Source organism: Uloborus diversus, chromosome 4 (assembly GCF_026930045.1).
Source record: "Uloborus diversus isolate 005 chromosome 4, Udiv.v.3.1, whole genome shotgun sequence".
In the NCBI taxonomy this organism is placed as follows: domain Eukaryota; kingdom Metazoa; phylum Arthropoda; class Arachnida; order Araneae; family Uloboridae; genus Uloborus; species Uloborus diversus.
The window spans coordinates 48,686,715-48,701,812 of NC_072734.1; positions in this window are offsets into that span (position 1 = coordinate 48,686,715).

Here is a 15,098-nt window from a genome sequence, read left to right on the forward strand (position 1 = left end):
ATCTTAATCGACATTTTGCGCATCGATTCTGTTAGTATCCGCATAGTGAATAACTTGATATTCTGTATCAACTAAAAGAACGGTATAAAACTCTGTGAGCGCTTTTCACGGAAAAGCTGCAAACGTACCCTTCTTATGTAAGAATGCAAAATTTACGATGCAATTTTAAAACAATAAAACGTAATCGCTGTGGAGCGAGAAGAGTTATTCCATTAACTCTTCCACCCGGAGGACAAGGAACAAGCAATCCAGTCATCGATACTGCTTTAGAATATCAAATTGTCCTACTTGTTTTCGGTTTTACAGCTTAGGTAAATGAGCTTCTTCGACATAAATCAATGACACAAGATCTCCATAGGTCGACCCATAGTCGTTCTGGGACTAATAAACAAGGAACATTTCAAGTAAACACGAATGAATTCTGATTCGGAAGAATTCCTTCCGGTAGACCACAGCTTATACTCTTCCCCTTTCAGTAGCTATAAAAATTTAACCACCGTGTGATTTTTTCCAAGCATAACCCCTAGTGTTTCCTTATTCAAATTAAGGCAGGAAGAGGAAGTTCGCAAATTGCCTAAGTGCTAATGTATCGTGATTTGTCGATCATGGATGATATCGGTGGGTAAAAATAAATGGGATTGTATTTTTATTGCCTTTGTGAAACATTGCCTGGGAGCTCGTTTTAATCTCTTTTCCATCTTGTTTGGCATTATTAATGGCTTTATAAACACGGATCTGTTATAAGATATATTGCTTGCTGTATTTTGGAAGGTCATTTAATTTGCTAGAACACTGAAAACAGTATGGAACTATTATTAAGGAGTTTCAATTTAACGGAGGAAGGAATTTGAATTAACTGTCTTCACTGTTATTGCCTCCTTCAAAGAAATACCACTTCATTTATAAATTTCGCAGCAATCGGATTGATTTATTTATAACCTGAAAATGTGCCATACTCTTTCATTAGCCAGCATCGCATCATAATGAAGTAATTGAAATTAGTTTAAGTTTTAACTGTCTTTGCTGTTTTTATTCAGATTGAAGTAAATAAAAACTTTTTTAAAAAAACTTTACACCAATCGGTTTGATTTATTTGGTGCCATACTCATACTTAATCATTTTACAAATCTCGCAGGCACTGAGTAAAAAATTTTCTTTCCAACTTGTGCCGAACTTCAGATTGTTTACTATTACTAATGGGTGTTTGACTATAAACTGACAGTTTTTAACTCCCCCTTTTCGCCAAAAAATTAGCTGTTTTCTTTTAAAATCTTTTCCTTAAAGTGTACAGAAAAGCAATAAAGTGTTGCAATTACACTTTTATGACTAGACTAGTATTTATTCACAGCACATTTTCGATGAATTTGTTTAATGTAATATTTTTGTTGACATCTTAATGTAAATTGCAATAATTTCAAAGGCTTTCTTTATTTTGAGAAAAATCTTTTTCCTCATTTTATTTGTAACCAGGTGTAAATAGTGGTTAAACGGAAACAACAATGCTGAATTTATTTAATTTCTGTGGTTGCTACGTTATATTTTTCGTGTGTTTAAGAATATACCTTTATAATCTAAATTACATCCGAGAATTTTCACAAAGAAAAAGAACTAACTCCAAATGTATTTTGAAAATTTGAAGATACTTCATGGAATACTGATAAGCAAGAAATATAACAAAAATAAGTGTTTTAAAGTTTAGAGCTTTCTTGAAGTGCTACATATTAAATGAAACATTTTCTTTATTTGCATATAATATAACCGTTAATTAAATAAATAATTGTTATTTCTAATGATATTATAATTCTTTTCCATTACTATTCAAAGGTTAATTAAAAGAGTCGAAAAAAATTATCACATCTCCACTCGCAGTAAACCTACACAGCATCATTAAAATGACTCTTGTGCTAGTGGCGTTACGATTTATGCTTTGCTTAAACTCTTTTTATCACCTTCACGCCACTGCAACCTACAGCACGGCAAATAAGAGGTTCGTTTTATATCACAGGATGCATCCCGGAAGAGGAAGGAGTTAAAATTCTTGTGCAATTTTTTTTCATTCTTTTTTTTTTTTTACAAACAGCCCCCGAAGAAAATCTTTCAAATAAATGCCATAGAATGGCCGAGGCAAAAGAATGCTGTAACTCGAACAACTTTTAATGAAATTTTTGTTCCACCATTTGCCCTAGAATTTTTTCCCCCAACTGTTCTTAAATAATATGATTTATTTCATAATTGAAACCGGAAGAGTTTGATAATTCTTTCTTAAGACTCCCGGAAAAAAGAAACGTTTCTTTGAAATTGGATTCGAAACTGTAACAGTAAAAAAAAAAGTTGGTATTTAACATATTTAACTTAAATTTTGACTATTCTAAAAGATTTCTGTAAGATGCAGAATACAGTCAACTCAAAGTTCAAACGGAAGTAGTTTGTCAGATATCATCAGTGTTAAACAGTATTCAAGTGTTTTCCATTATCTAGCTTTTCGGGCTAAGAAGAAGCTAGCTCGACTAGTTTTGTGTAGTTTTCGTATTCTGTTTACAAGCGAAAGAATTTTATAAATTGACATGCATTTGTGGTGGAATGGGAGAAAATAATGACATAAAAGGTGAAATGTCCTGCTACACTTTTATCAATCAATCAACTACGTTTTTATATTTTTATATTAATTAAATGATTTCCGAGCAGATTTGGAGGAAAAAAAAATAGCACTCATCGGACCTCGAATTTGGCTAAAAAAAGAATTTCTGTGCATCATTTTCTAAGCAACATCAATTCTAATGAAGTTTAAAAACGACACAAAATTTTAAAAGATGTATAAACCGAAAATTAAAAAGTGTTTTTTAGCGAAAATTATTTTTTGAAGAAAGAAATGCTTCAAACTTCGGATTCATCAAAGTTTTTGCTGGTTACTGATTCATTTATACTATGTAGGATTTTATGCATCATTTCTTCACCCATCAAAAAAAAAAAAAAAAAAAAAAAAAAAAAAAAAAAATTGAAAAGTAGTATTGATTTTTTTAAAAAGCCATTATCGTTTACAATATTTTATGGAATACAACTGCTTCATTATTATTATTATTATTATTATTATTATTATTATTATTATTATTATTATTATTATTATTATTATTATTATTATTATTATTATTATCATCATCGTTATCATCATCATCATCATCATTATTACCATTTTTATTGATAATAATAATAAGACCCAGGTAATGATGATGATTGCATTTTTTGGTCTCATCTCTCTTTGGGAATGTTTTTCGTTTTTTCTGCAATTTTGAAGTAATTTGTTTAATCGTAGTTGCTTTTCAATTTTATGGGGTTGGTGTAGTGCTTAGACTTTTTCTTTGAATGCATTTGGTCGCGAGTTCTAAATTCGTGGTCCAAGTGTTCAGCCGGTTGATATTCGAGAAGGTAAAAATCGGCAATGCCCATGTTGCATGATTATGCGTTAGGTTAAAAATGTCTTCAATATCTATTTGGTTCAGAAGTATTTGATTTAATTAAACTCCTTGTACAATTTCACATCATGAGAGCCCACATGCCTCAATTTCGGTGGGAAACTAGGTGTCTGGCACGTATAAGATTGGATGCCATATCGGGCTGCAGATTTTTATCCCAAGACAGTTTCATTATAATTTCCAATTCAAATAACTTAACTTTGATTTTTGATGATTTTTCAAGTCAATAACTCTATATTCTAATTTGTTCTACAACAATTAAGTTAGTTTAACCTGAGAAGAAAAGTCAGAAAAGCGTCATGTGACAGCGATTCACTTCGACTCTCTGCTGTAGTCATGTTTTCTTTTTTCGCTTGATCAACACAAAAACTTAATAACAATAATAATAATAATACTAAAGCATATTTTGAAAGTAATAGAACAAAAGAAGTAGTGTAGAAATTTTAGCGATGCATAACTGAAGAATGCCTTTGAGTCAGTGATGCATCAATTAAATTTAATTTGCATTATGGTTACTTTTTGAAGCCAGGTCTGGCAGTCCGACTGATTTTGGGTCGGAGGATGAGTAAACTCGAACTGATGGTGTCGGACTGATTCAGTGATTGAGAAGTCGGAGTCGGAAGCTTAAAATTCTAGGAGTGGAAGTGAGAGACGGACTGGTTTTGAAGTGATGTGAAAGTTAAAATAATCAATTATCCAACGTTTTGAAGCACAGATATTGCAAATTACTGCAGACACGTGTTTCGGTGTTACAAGGAACACTTTTTTCAATGCAAAGAAGTATGAGCTTCTAGATGAATAGTCAATCGAGAAAAGCAACACGGTTTTGTTGAAAAATCAAACAAATTATTTTCATGGTTGGAAATAAGCAAGCATATAGTTCACATCAAGTCATCAGGTAAAAGCGTAATCCGTATTGCTTAAGTTCCTCCTTGAAATTAATTTCTTAACTTTTATTAACAAAATTAATTTTATAACTACAAATATTTTTAATAGTTTTTGGCAACTATTAAAACTCAGATTTCGAGTATTATTTAGCTTTCTCGCTGTTTGTGATCTATTTTCTTCTCTTCATTAAAACATACATTTATGCTGTGAAATTGCCTAAGTCAGGCGCAGAAAGGAGAAGAGAGTGACGTGAAAGAAAATGTGCAGATGAAGTGACAGTTCAGAATGTAAAAACAAAGGAAAGGAAAAAAAATTCACTTCGATCGTAAGTCGAACACGATCGACACATAAATCTTTTTAAAAATATTTCTGAGAATCGTTTGAAAGAAGTGAAGGTAAATATGTTTCTCGCAGATGTGTTATAATGCGTAGAGAGATATGAATCATACATTCAGTAAGGAGAAGAGGATACAGGTATTATGTGAGGGGAAGAGAAAATTTTTTACATTTGTCGAATTTCTTCGGAACTGTTATCCATGGCGATGTGATTTGATTGTGATTGATGAACTCTGTGTTTAATTGTAATCCAGTCGAAAAAAAAAGTACCCCAGTCACACAGCTAAAACTTGTTTTGCGGAAAGGGGTATTGTTTCCCTTGAAGGTGAATGCATACTCGATCTAACTCATTTCATTTTTATGATGAATGTGTGATGCGTGAAATCAGTGAAATGTTTGATGAATGAGGGAGAGAAGTGGATAAAATATATAACAGAGAGCTTTAGAATAGTTACAAAGTAATTTCATTCCTTATTCAATGTAATTCATAAATGTTCCTAAGATTGGTGAGTTTTTTTATATAATTCTTCATTTAAAGTCCTAGCAAATAAGCTTGAAAAATTTCTTTTTCGACCTCAAGTGCAGGCAAAAATTTAAGTGAAGGAAAGTAGTTTTTAACAAAATTCAGTAGAATCAACCAAGTGTCATATTTAGATAGCGTTAAGCTTTATAGATAAAGCATTTTAAATTCTTAAAAAAAAAAAAAAAAAAAAAAAAAAAGACAACAATGTGGTTATCTTAAAGACAGTTAACTAAAACTAAAGCGAAAAAGAAAAACCGTGAAACTTGACTAAGCACGAAAATCATAATACTGCAGATATGAGAGTTCAATCCTATGCATATTATCAGGAGCAAAAAAAAAAAAAAAAAAAAAATCTAAAACAAAAATATCTATTACTAATTCAATTCTTCCTTTTTTTTTTTTTTTGCACTGTTAGTTACAAAAATCATTAAGCAAAAATAAAACGCAAGACAAAATTGTTTTTTTTTTTCACCTCGTATTATTATCAGAATAGCTGTCAAAAAGCATTGCACAAATTAACACTCCAACCTAGCTGGAAAGGTTATTTTCTAGTTCTCATCTTTCAACTTAAAACAAATTTTGAATTCAAAGGGAAACCAAACTTTGCTTTTCAATTTTTACTTGATATCAAATTATATCTTAATTAAAAGCAAAAAAGATCAAAGGCAAAAACATTTCTTAATAATTACTTCTTAATATTCAGCTTTCATCTCTTTAAACTCATCACGTGCCGCATCATGCAATAAAAAATGGGTTCCCTGCAACTGGGGTATCTACCTTCACACCCCGTTTATTTTCAGGTTAGAAAGTGAGCATGATACGAATTGTAATGAAGTCACTCTTTCCAACTGACAATATCTGTTTCACAACTTCCGAGTTCTATTTTGAGATTTAGATGTGAGGCACGCGAACAAATTTCAAATTTCCCTTTCATTCTCTCCACACTGCGTCAAGCGAAGTATTAAATCTCACGATTCAGGTCTGATTGCTTTTACTCGGCTAGAATATATCCACAAATGAATTTAATGCTTCCGACTTATAACGATTAGTAACAAAAAAGATAACTTCGGAGTACAAAAGACCCACAATTTCCGCGTTTTTTTTTTTTTTTTTTTTTTTTTTTACAGATTTGGTTATAAACGGTTTAAAATTTGACACCTTTATTATATTTTACGCGTATGAGTTTTGATTTTACGCTGATGCGGCATTGCAAATGGATAAAATTGTCCCCTCTTTCAAAATCTAAACTCCTGAGATTCTCGACAATAAGCGTGATTGTGCCACAGGAAACATTTTTGTCCGATTGGTTTCAGAGCTCGTTCCAGAAGTAAAGTTACTAAACTCACACTATTCAGAGCTCACTTTAAGAAGAGCTTTTAGAAGTGACAAAAAAGAACAAAACCAACGAGGATAAATACATTGATGACACAGAACCAAAAGACTTTCACATTGAAAATTCTGAGCGATTCCTTGGCAAATGATCTTTCTGTTTTGTTAGTGAAGGAATATCCTGTCATAGAAGTGACGTCAGTGATCAGGTATGCGTTAATTCCCCAGAAATAACTGTAGAGGGAAATAATTAACCGCCAAAAGGCTACCTTAAGCAGGTTATTTTTAACATAAACATTAAGTTTTTTCATGTTTTCTTTATGCACATTGTGCATCGGAATAAGAGAACATTGAACTCATTATACATTTATCTATCACTAGAATGAAGTACTTTTTTGATGTATGGAATTTAAACCCTGTTTACACTATTATTAAGTTTTAATTTACACGTTTCTTAATTTAAGTATTTCCGTGGAATGTAACTCCTGCGTAGAACGAGGCTCTACTCTAGTTAACTTTTTGTGTTGAAAGTCTCAGTCAAGTCTATAATAATTCAACACAAAAGGTTTGTTTATTATACAAGGTTCATTCCAAAAGTAAGGCAATTGTTTTTATAAAGTAATTTATTGAACAGATTTGCACAAACACTTAAAATTCTTCAAAGTATTGTCCTTTGACCTCTGCACATGTTTCCCAGCGTCTCTGCCATGACTGGTAAGCACCCTGAGAGGCGTTTTTGGGGACCACTTCCCAAGGGAACGAAAAGAAGTCTGCCGGGGCGACGTCAGGACTATAGGGGGGTCAGGACAGCGTTTTCACCTGGTGTTTAGCCAGGAACTCGAGGACTCGTAGTGCGTTGTGGCAAGACGCTTCGGCACGAATTTTCCTCATCGCTAAATCTTGAGTAACAATGTGAAACACAGCAGTAGACGACATGATCAGTTCATTGGCAACCTTCAAGCTGATCAATCAACAGCCAAAGTTCAACATGTGATGAACACAAGCTACATTGTTGTCGGTTTTGCTGGTTGACTGCCGCCCAGAGCGTTGTTCCTTTTGAACCTCTTCCCGGTCCTCTTTATAGATCTTTAACCACCTCAAAACTTGTGAGTAGGACAGAAAAGAGTCCTCGTAAGCCTCACGAATCATTTTGTTAGTCTCCTCAAGAGATTTTGTTGGTTTAGCAACAAAACTCAATCACGTTCCATTTCTTCCGTGACACGGTCGGCCTGCAGAGGTTAACATTAACTAACGTCCAGTCACTTTCACAGCTCGAAGAACACTGAGATCGGATTTTCGAAAAACCTTAAGCAGGGGGGGGGGACTAAAGGGCCCCCCACCTAACCCAAGTGGTAGATTCCACTCCATCCAACAAAAGCGGCCCGGGAAATTCAATTTCATTACTTTCGGAATAGACTTTGTAGAATTGTCATCCATGTGATAATTTATTAAAAAACCTTCTTCAATGTTGTCTTGAAAACTATTGGTGTAGTATGAAATATTGTCGAATCTCATTCTAAAATAAACCGCTGAAGCGAAAATTCTTTTATAGCGAAGACTCCTGGTGAGATCCCAAATTGCATTAACACAGGGTCGCTATCATATCGATATAACAGCGAAAACAGCGAGCTAAAGCGAAATGGGTTTTTTGGTCCCGTTTGAAGGTTGTTCAAACGGGATTCAGTTCTATTGAAATTAATCAGCAAGCATATTTAAAAATTAGAGCATTTTTTGATGCTGAAGTCAAATATACATTTAGTAGTTATCGTACATGACAATATATGTAAATGAAGTCTCAATGTCCAGCAAAAATAAAGGTAAAAGCAATAACCAAAAGCAAGGTAATAAACTATTCAACGAATTGAAGGTAATTTTTTTTAAAAAATCGGAAGTAGATTTACAAGTTTTGAGAAATGTGACTGTGTGAATATCGCTTTTTACTTTTACTACTAACCTCGGGGAGACAATACGGTTTGAAATGCGTGTCAATTCAAACCGTCAAAAATATTCAAATTTCAAATTGAAATTCAATTTCAAATTCAAATTTCAGTCATACAACTAATTAAAGCTTAAATTTGAAGCCAACTAAACATAATGTAAAAGCATCAAATTTGCCTTCACTATTAAGCTTTCTTTCTTTCCTTTTGGGTGTGTGTTTGCCGGTGTACTTATTTTCCTTCAGTATCAGAACAGCTTTGTCAAAACCATCTGTGTAAACTTTCACTATGCTCAGTAAATTTTTAAGCTGCCTTGTGAGATTTGTATGCGTTCTGCTTTTATCTGATGATTTTACAACACTTAGGACGAAATTTTAAATTTTGATTCACTTGATTTGAAAAGCTCGAACGTAAATATTACACTGCATAATTAATTTTAGAGCTTACCCAAGATAGGGGTCAACTAAAAACAGAAAAAAAAAATCAACGAGGAGTACCAGAACAAAAAGACTTAGGAACCTCTGGCTTTAGAGAACGCAAGCTTGCCCAGTTCAGCACGAAATTCATGAACTTTTATTTTCTTGTTTCTTTACCTCTGTTTAATAAAACTTTAAAAATGTTCTTCTCATTCATAGAAAAGAATAATAAAGAATATATCTGACCTAAAAAACAACCAACAAAACAAAAAAACTAGAAATTTTAAATTGATACTAAAGTCCCTTACTGAAGCTTATATGAATATCCAGACCATTATAGCAGTACTTTGAACAAAAACCATAAGAAATGAAGCGTCAAAGAAGCTGAAGAATTTTCGGCATCTAAACAAACAAGATGTTAATAATTTCCAACTGTTTCACCGTTAACTGAAACCTTTTATTTTTAAGGATAAATAGATTACTTCGTCCCTAAACAGACAAAGCGCGCAAGAAAATCTTTTGGTTGTTGACCTCAACCTACAAAGAGAATGAATCTCTTGTATTCAAATGTATGTTTATTGCAATAAAGTCGGAAACCGAGACACTTTCTTGGTTTATGTTTCAGCCTCGTTCAGAGGAGCAACGGCTTTCTTCTCCATGATTTACGATGGGTTTTCAGTTTTGTGAAGGAAAAGTTTGCTCCCAGCCATCTAGAATTAGTGTTTTGTTTTGAATTTCATTTCACAAGAAGGCTGGAATTTTCTCTTCGAAAAACTTCATTTCGTGACGACTGAAATACTTTTGACCAGTTTTACTCTTTTTGTTTTTTACCTGCCATGTAAATGACAGATCAAGCAATATCGCACAAATCATGTTGGTTGTATGCAGAACTGGAGCGTGGGTTTGCAGTTTTGTGAAGGAAAAATTTGCTCCTAGTTATCCAAAATTAGTGTTTTGTTTTGAATTTCATTTCACAAGAAGTCTGGAATTTTCTTTTTGAATAACTTCCTTTCGTGACTACTGAAATACTTTTGACCAGTTTTACACTCCTTATTTCTTTCTCTACTATGTAAATTTCAGATCAAGCGATATCGCATTGGTTGTATGCAGAACTGCAGCGTAGGTTTGGTCTTGATAGCTGCCACTGCCTATCTATTTACTTGCATAATTAGCATATATACTATTGATTATTACATTCTTAAGCTCAAATTTTAGAATGTGTTTTTTTAAATCTGAAAATGATATACAGTATAACCTGTGAAGTTGGCCACCCTTGTAAGTTGACCACTTGTCTAAGTTGACCGCTTTTTTCAGGCACAGAATTAGCCCTTATCATATAAATCAACCTTTGTAAGTTGACCACCTGCTTAAGTTGACCACTAAAAAAGTGCACCACAAGAGGTCAACTTACACAGGTTTCACTGTACATATTTATGTATTGCACCATATTTATTCGTAATGTACGAATTTCACCTTCAAATAACCTAGTTTTATGCATGAGTATTTTATTTGGTGTGTTGAGCATTAACTTTCAATGATTTTGAAATTTTATTGAAGTGTTTTTCTTAGAGAGATTGAGGGAGTTGTTTCTACACGCCAACAAAAATGTCGTCTAAAGTGACGTCATTAATTTCTGCACTATACCGAAATGTTGATAAAGCATGAGCTTAGAAACTCGTTGTCACGATTTGGACTTGCATTGCGATATTGGTAACTACTACTACAAAAGTGATGCTACTTGTCGTTCTGGCAAATCATATTAAAATTGGAAGTTATGCGAATATCTGTATGATCAGAATGTTAAGGAATACTGCTTACTATCTATTATATTAGTTTGAAATAACAGGTAAAAAAACTATTGTCAATAATTTTTAGATCATTTAAATTTAATTTGAATTTGCGACCAAAATTGAAGGAGATATTTGGGTTCAAAATTAGTAAGAATCATGCTGGAGATATGATTGAAACATATCGCCCATTCAGAAGAATGATCGATCGCCAGAGTAGAAAAAAATGTTTATATTTTTCACTGCTAATGAAAAATAAATGCAAATGCCATGCTATTATACGAAAAACGCACCACAAAAGCTCGTTCAGTTAAAAAAAGTCACACTATTCACACACATAATTTCAAACCCTTGTTAGATACTATATTTCTCCCCTCGAGATGTAATTCAGAGGATGTGTAAAGTGGTATACTGCCGTGGGAAGATGAAAAGCAGTATATGTAGAAATGAGTTTTCGAATTACTTGAAAGAAATGCGTTTTAGATTCCATGCTATTAATAGATGTTAAAATTTGACGTTTTTTTTCGTTCTTAATTTTTAGTGAAAACTAAATTCGCAAGCTTGTACAGTAAAGTTTGAGTTCAGAAAAAAAAGATAATAATAAATAAAAGTTTAAAATGTGCAGTTTAAAAATGCCCTTTACCCATTACCACGGCAGAATTAGTCACAAAGCGATGCATTTTCTAGCTTGGTGATAATTGTCAAATTGTTTGTGTTTGAATTCGTTTATAATGCTTAAAACGCAATATAAAATACTTGGGGAACATATAAAATGAGAGAGATGTGAAATTCCCTATTCTTTTATTAGTCTCCGTTTCGGTTCAATTTTTGATGTCTCATTTTGATCATTTTTGCAATTGGAAGTTTTCACCCAGGACTAATGGTATCGAAAACAGAGGTTTTGCAGTTTAAATGAGGACAAGATGTGTATAGTATATACATATTTTCAAAAACAGTGAAACTCGATGTTAATGTAATGGTAAGTAAGCTTCTTTGAATCTGAACCTACTTCTTTTTTGAGCAATCACAAATTGCTTATTGTTTTCCTTTGGCCGTTAAATGACGTCCATCTTTCGATTTTATTTTTCTTTGCTAATAATGCAGGCATCCATGTGCGTAGGAATATAATGCTTTTTAAATGACCTTCTCGGCATTTTACGCGAAAACAGTATCCAGCACACAGCATCCAGCATCCAGCTCTTAGCATTAATTTGAATTTTTTGTCTTGAATTCAAATTACGTTTGCAATAAAAGTCGCTAGTAAAAACAAGAAACCCAACGAGAAGGGTCCTATCGAAATTTGTGATGGCGAAAAACATAATTTAAATTCAAGATCTCAAAATTCAGACTTTAGACATTAAGATCTGTATCCGATGGATGTCTTCCCTCCAGAAAAAGGGAGAGGGCGATTAATACTGAAAAAGAAGATTTATCGAATTATTTATCATATTCGATTTTTTTTTTTTTGGATTAATAATATTTATTAATTTTGCTTTTTATGATTTTAACACTTTAATGGGGAAATCAGCCTACTTTTATGATTGACTTGATTTACTTTTCATCTTTACTACTTATTTTGCTTTCATTAACATCATTTTTTATTATCTTGACTCTGATAAAAAAATAAGTCAAAAACAATGTATTTTTCCCTTTTCAGTCGATTCCTTTTTCTTCATTTATATTTACTAATTACCTACTTTTCAAGTACATCCATCAAAAGCAAAACAACAGCAGTTTCTATCATGTAATAATCCTGTAAGTGACGTCGTTTTCGCGCCTCGTTTTGTCTAAAAGCCATTTTCTCCATGTTCCGTTCTACCAGTCCAGCTGTTAAATGAACCGTTAAGTGCAGTCGCAGAGAAACCGGCTGGCAGAGTTTAGAATTGGGAGCATTCGTGTGTCAAAAGTTTTGGAAGCGCCTGATGCCCGGCTTTTAACTCGATTTTCGACACAAAACATGCGAAAAAACAGCCAAATATTTCGCCAAAGAGCATGTAATTTATTCAATTGATGATTTTCATATTTTTTGGCAGTGGCAGGACATTGCTCTATGCTTCATCGCGTGAGCTTGATTGATTAAATGTCACTGAATTCTCGCATTCTTGGTGCAGCGAACTCATCATTGAATATCATTTATTAAAAGTAGTGGAAAGATTTGCGAAATGATATTTTTTTATTACTAGATAATGAGATGAATCGCACTTTTGTGCTCTTATGTGTACCATGTTTTTAATTTTTCCATTTCCGTTATTGACTTTTGTGAAAGTAAGTTTCAAGAGTAATTTCGAATGTATTTGTACTATGAATAATTTATTTCAATCATTCATACACACACTAATCCCACAGTAATATATATATATATATATATATATATATATATATATATATATATATATATATATATATATATATATATATATATATATATATATATATATATATATATATATATATATATATATATATATATATATATATATATATATATATATATATATATATATATATATATATTAATATTTGTCTCAACTGTACTGAATTTCGACAAAACCTTTTTCTTTTTAGTAAAACAAATATTAATTCGTTGTCACCGGTATTGGTTTGTTGTCCTGTTTCGCGATTAAGCTTTATACTTGGCAAAATAATATAGAGAAAATATATAGTGCTTTGAAATTTTGCATGGAGGTAAGGCATAATCAACTAGAACATATTTTCAGATATTTAAGTACATAATTATAATTTTAAGGAATTTTGAAAAGAAAACGAATAAAAGAAAATAACAAGGCAAACTTTAGTTGAGTTCATCGCAAATTTCAATTTGCGATGTTATGTTGCTTTTTATCAAAGATCTGATAAAAAGCAACACAAACATATCCTAATCAAGAAAAAGTCATGGAAGATGATGTTAATATTGGAAAAGTATCGTCTCTCGAAGATAAATAAAAACTAGCTATAAATTCCGTTAATAATGAACACAACGCACACAATAAAAAAGAATCACACACATGCACTAAAAAGGACTTATCAAAAAATAACACGGGAGACCACCGAAATATTTGAGGATGAAAGCCTTGGGTGTAGTTTAGAGGAGGTGTATCGCGCATTGTTAACATTGTTAGACAATTCAATAGATGCATTATGTATATCAATATTATTGATTTTTTTCTTATGACATTTCTTTCTTCATTTTAAATTTTTTCTTAATATGTTTGGATAAATAATACAATTTTTGCACACAATTATTAAATATGGCATCGAAATAAAATGTTTTTGATCATTTTTTTGAGAAATTTCTAATACCGGTATTAATACCGGTACTCGGGGATTTCGTTTCAGAAAATACCGAATACCGGTATTGCATTTTTGGTCCATAATTGCGTTCCCTACCCGAAATAGATGGTTTATTTTTTACAAATTATCTAAATTCAATGTAAATTGGTTTCAAACTAGCATTTTTTTTAATGTTCTTTTTTAAAATTACAAATGGCATAAGTAATCTAAACTGATATTTTTTGCCTGACGAAAATCTGTGAACCATGATACCTATCCCATAAAAAGGTGCGTTCCCCCCAAAATATTTTTTCCTACAGCACTGCATCGGCCTACACATTATGTATGCTGCTTGAGGATGAAAAATACATACTTCTTGGAAACAATGCAAAATCTGTCCTATTGTGCTTCTTTTTTCTTTTAAATCCAAGAAGCTATTTGCACAGAAAATAAAAAATATATATACGTATATTTCCATTTAAATATTTTACCTGGTACATGTAACTGCAATTCAAACACGTTACAGTATAGATTTCATACTTGACTTGTAGTGCAAAGCAAACTTTACTTTGAATAGAATTAGACATAATAACAATGTTTTTTCTATTTATATTTTAATTTTGGAAATTTATTTTATTTTCAACATTTTCATTATTGATAACATTTTCATTATTGATAAACATGGCATTCAACTATGCCCTGGGCAGGTAAACAGCAGTACCCACGAAGTTTTCTTTATTTTCATTTTATTTCTTTATTTTATTTTCTTTCTTTATTTACTTATTTATTTATTTCTTTATTTCTGTCATCTATATCATGCTTTGGTTCTGTTACGCAAACACGCTTATTTGGTTTCCCCATAAAGCAAAGCGTGAAAAGCACTTCAAATTTCAGCATTCATTTTGTGTTCTTGAAAATGTGAAACTCGTTTTTGAGATTTCTCTAAAACTTTTTTGTAGATACTGTCATTGACATGCCCCAGACGGAGTTATAATTGAAAAAAGGAACAAAAAATTTATATTAAAAAATCAATGTTCATAATAAAAACTTTAAACAGGTCTAGAAGAATATAAAAAGAGGGAGGAAAAAAAATGTTTACCGACACAAAGCAATTAAATGTATATTTCAGAATGAAAATATTG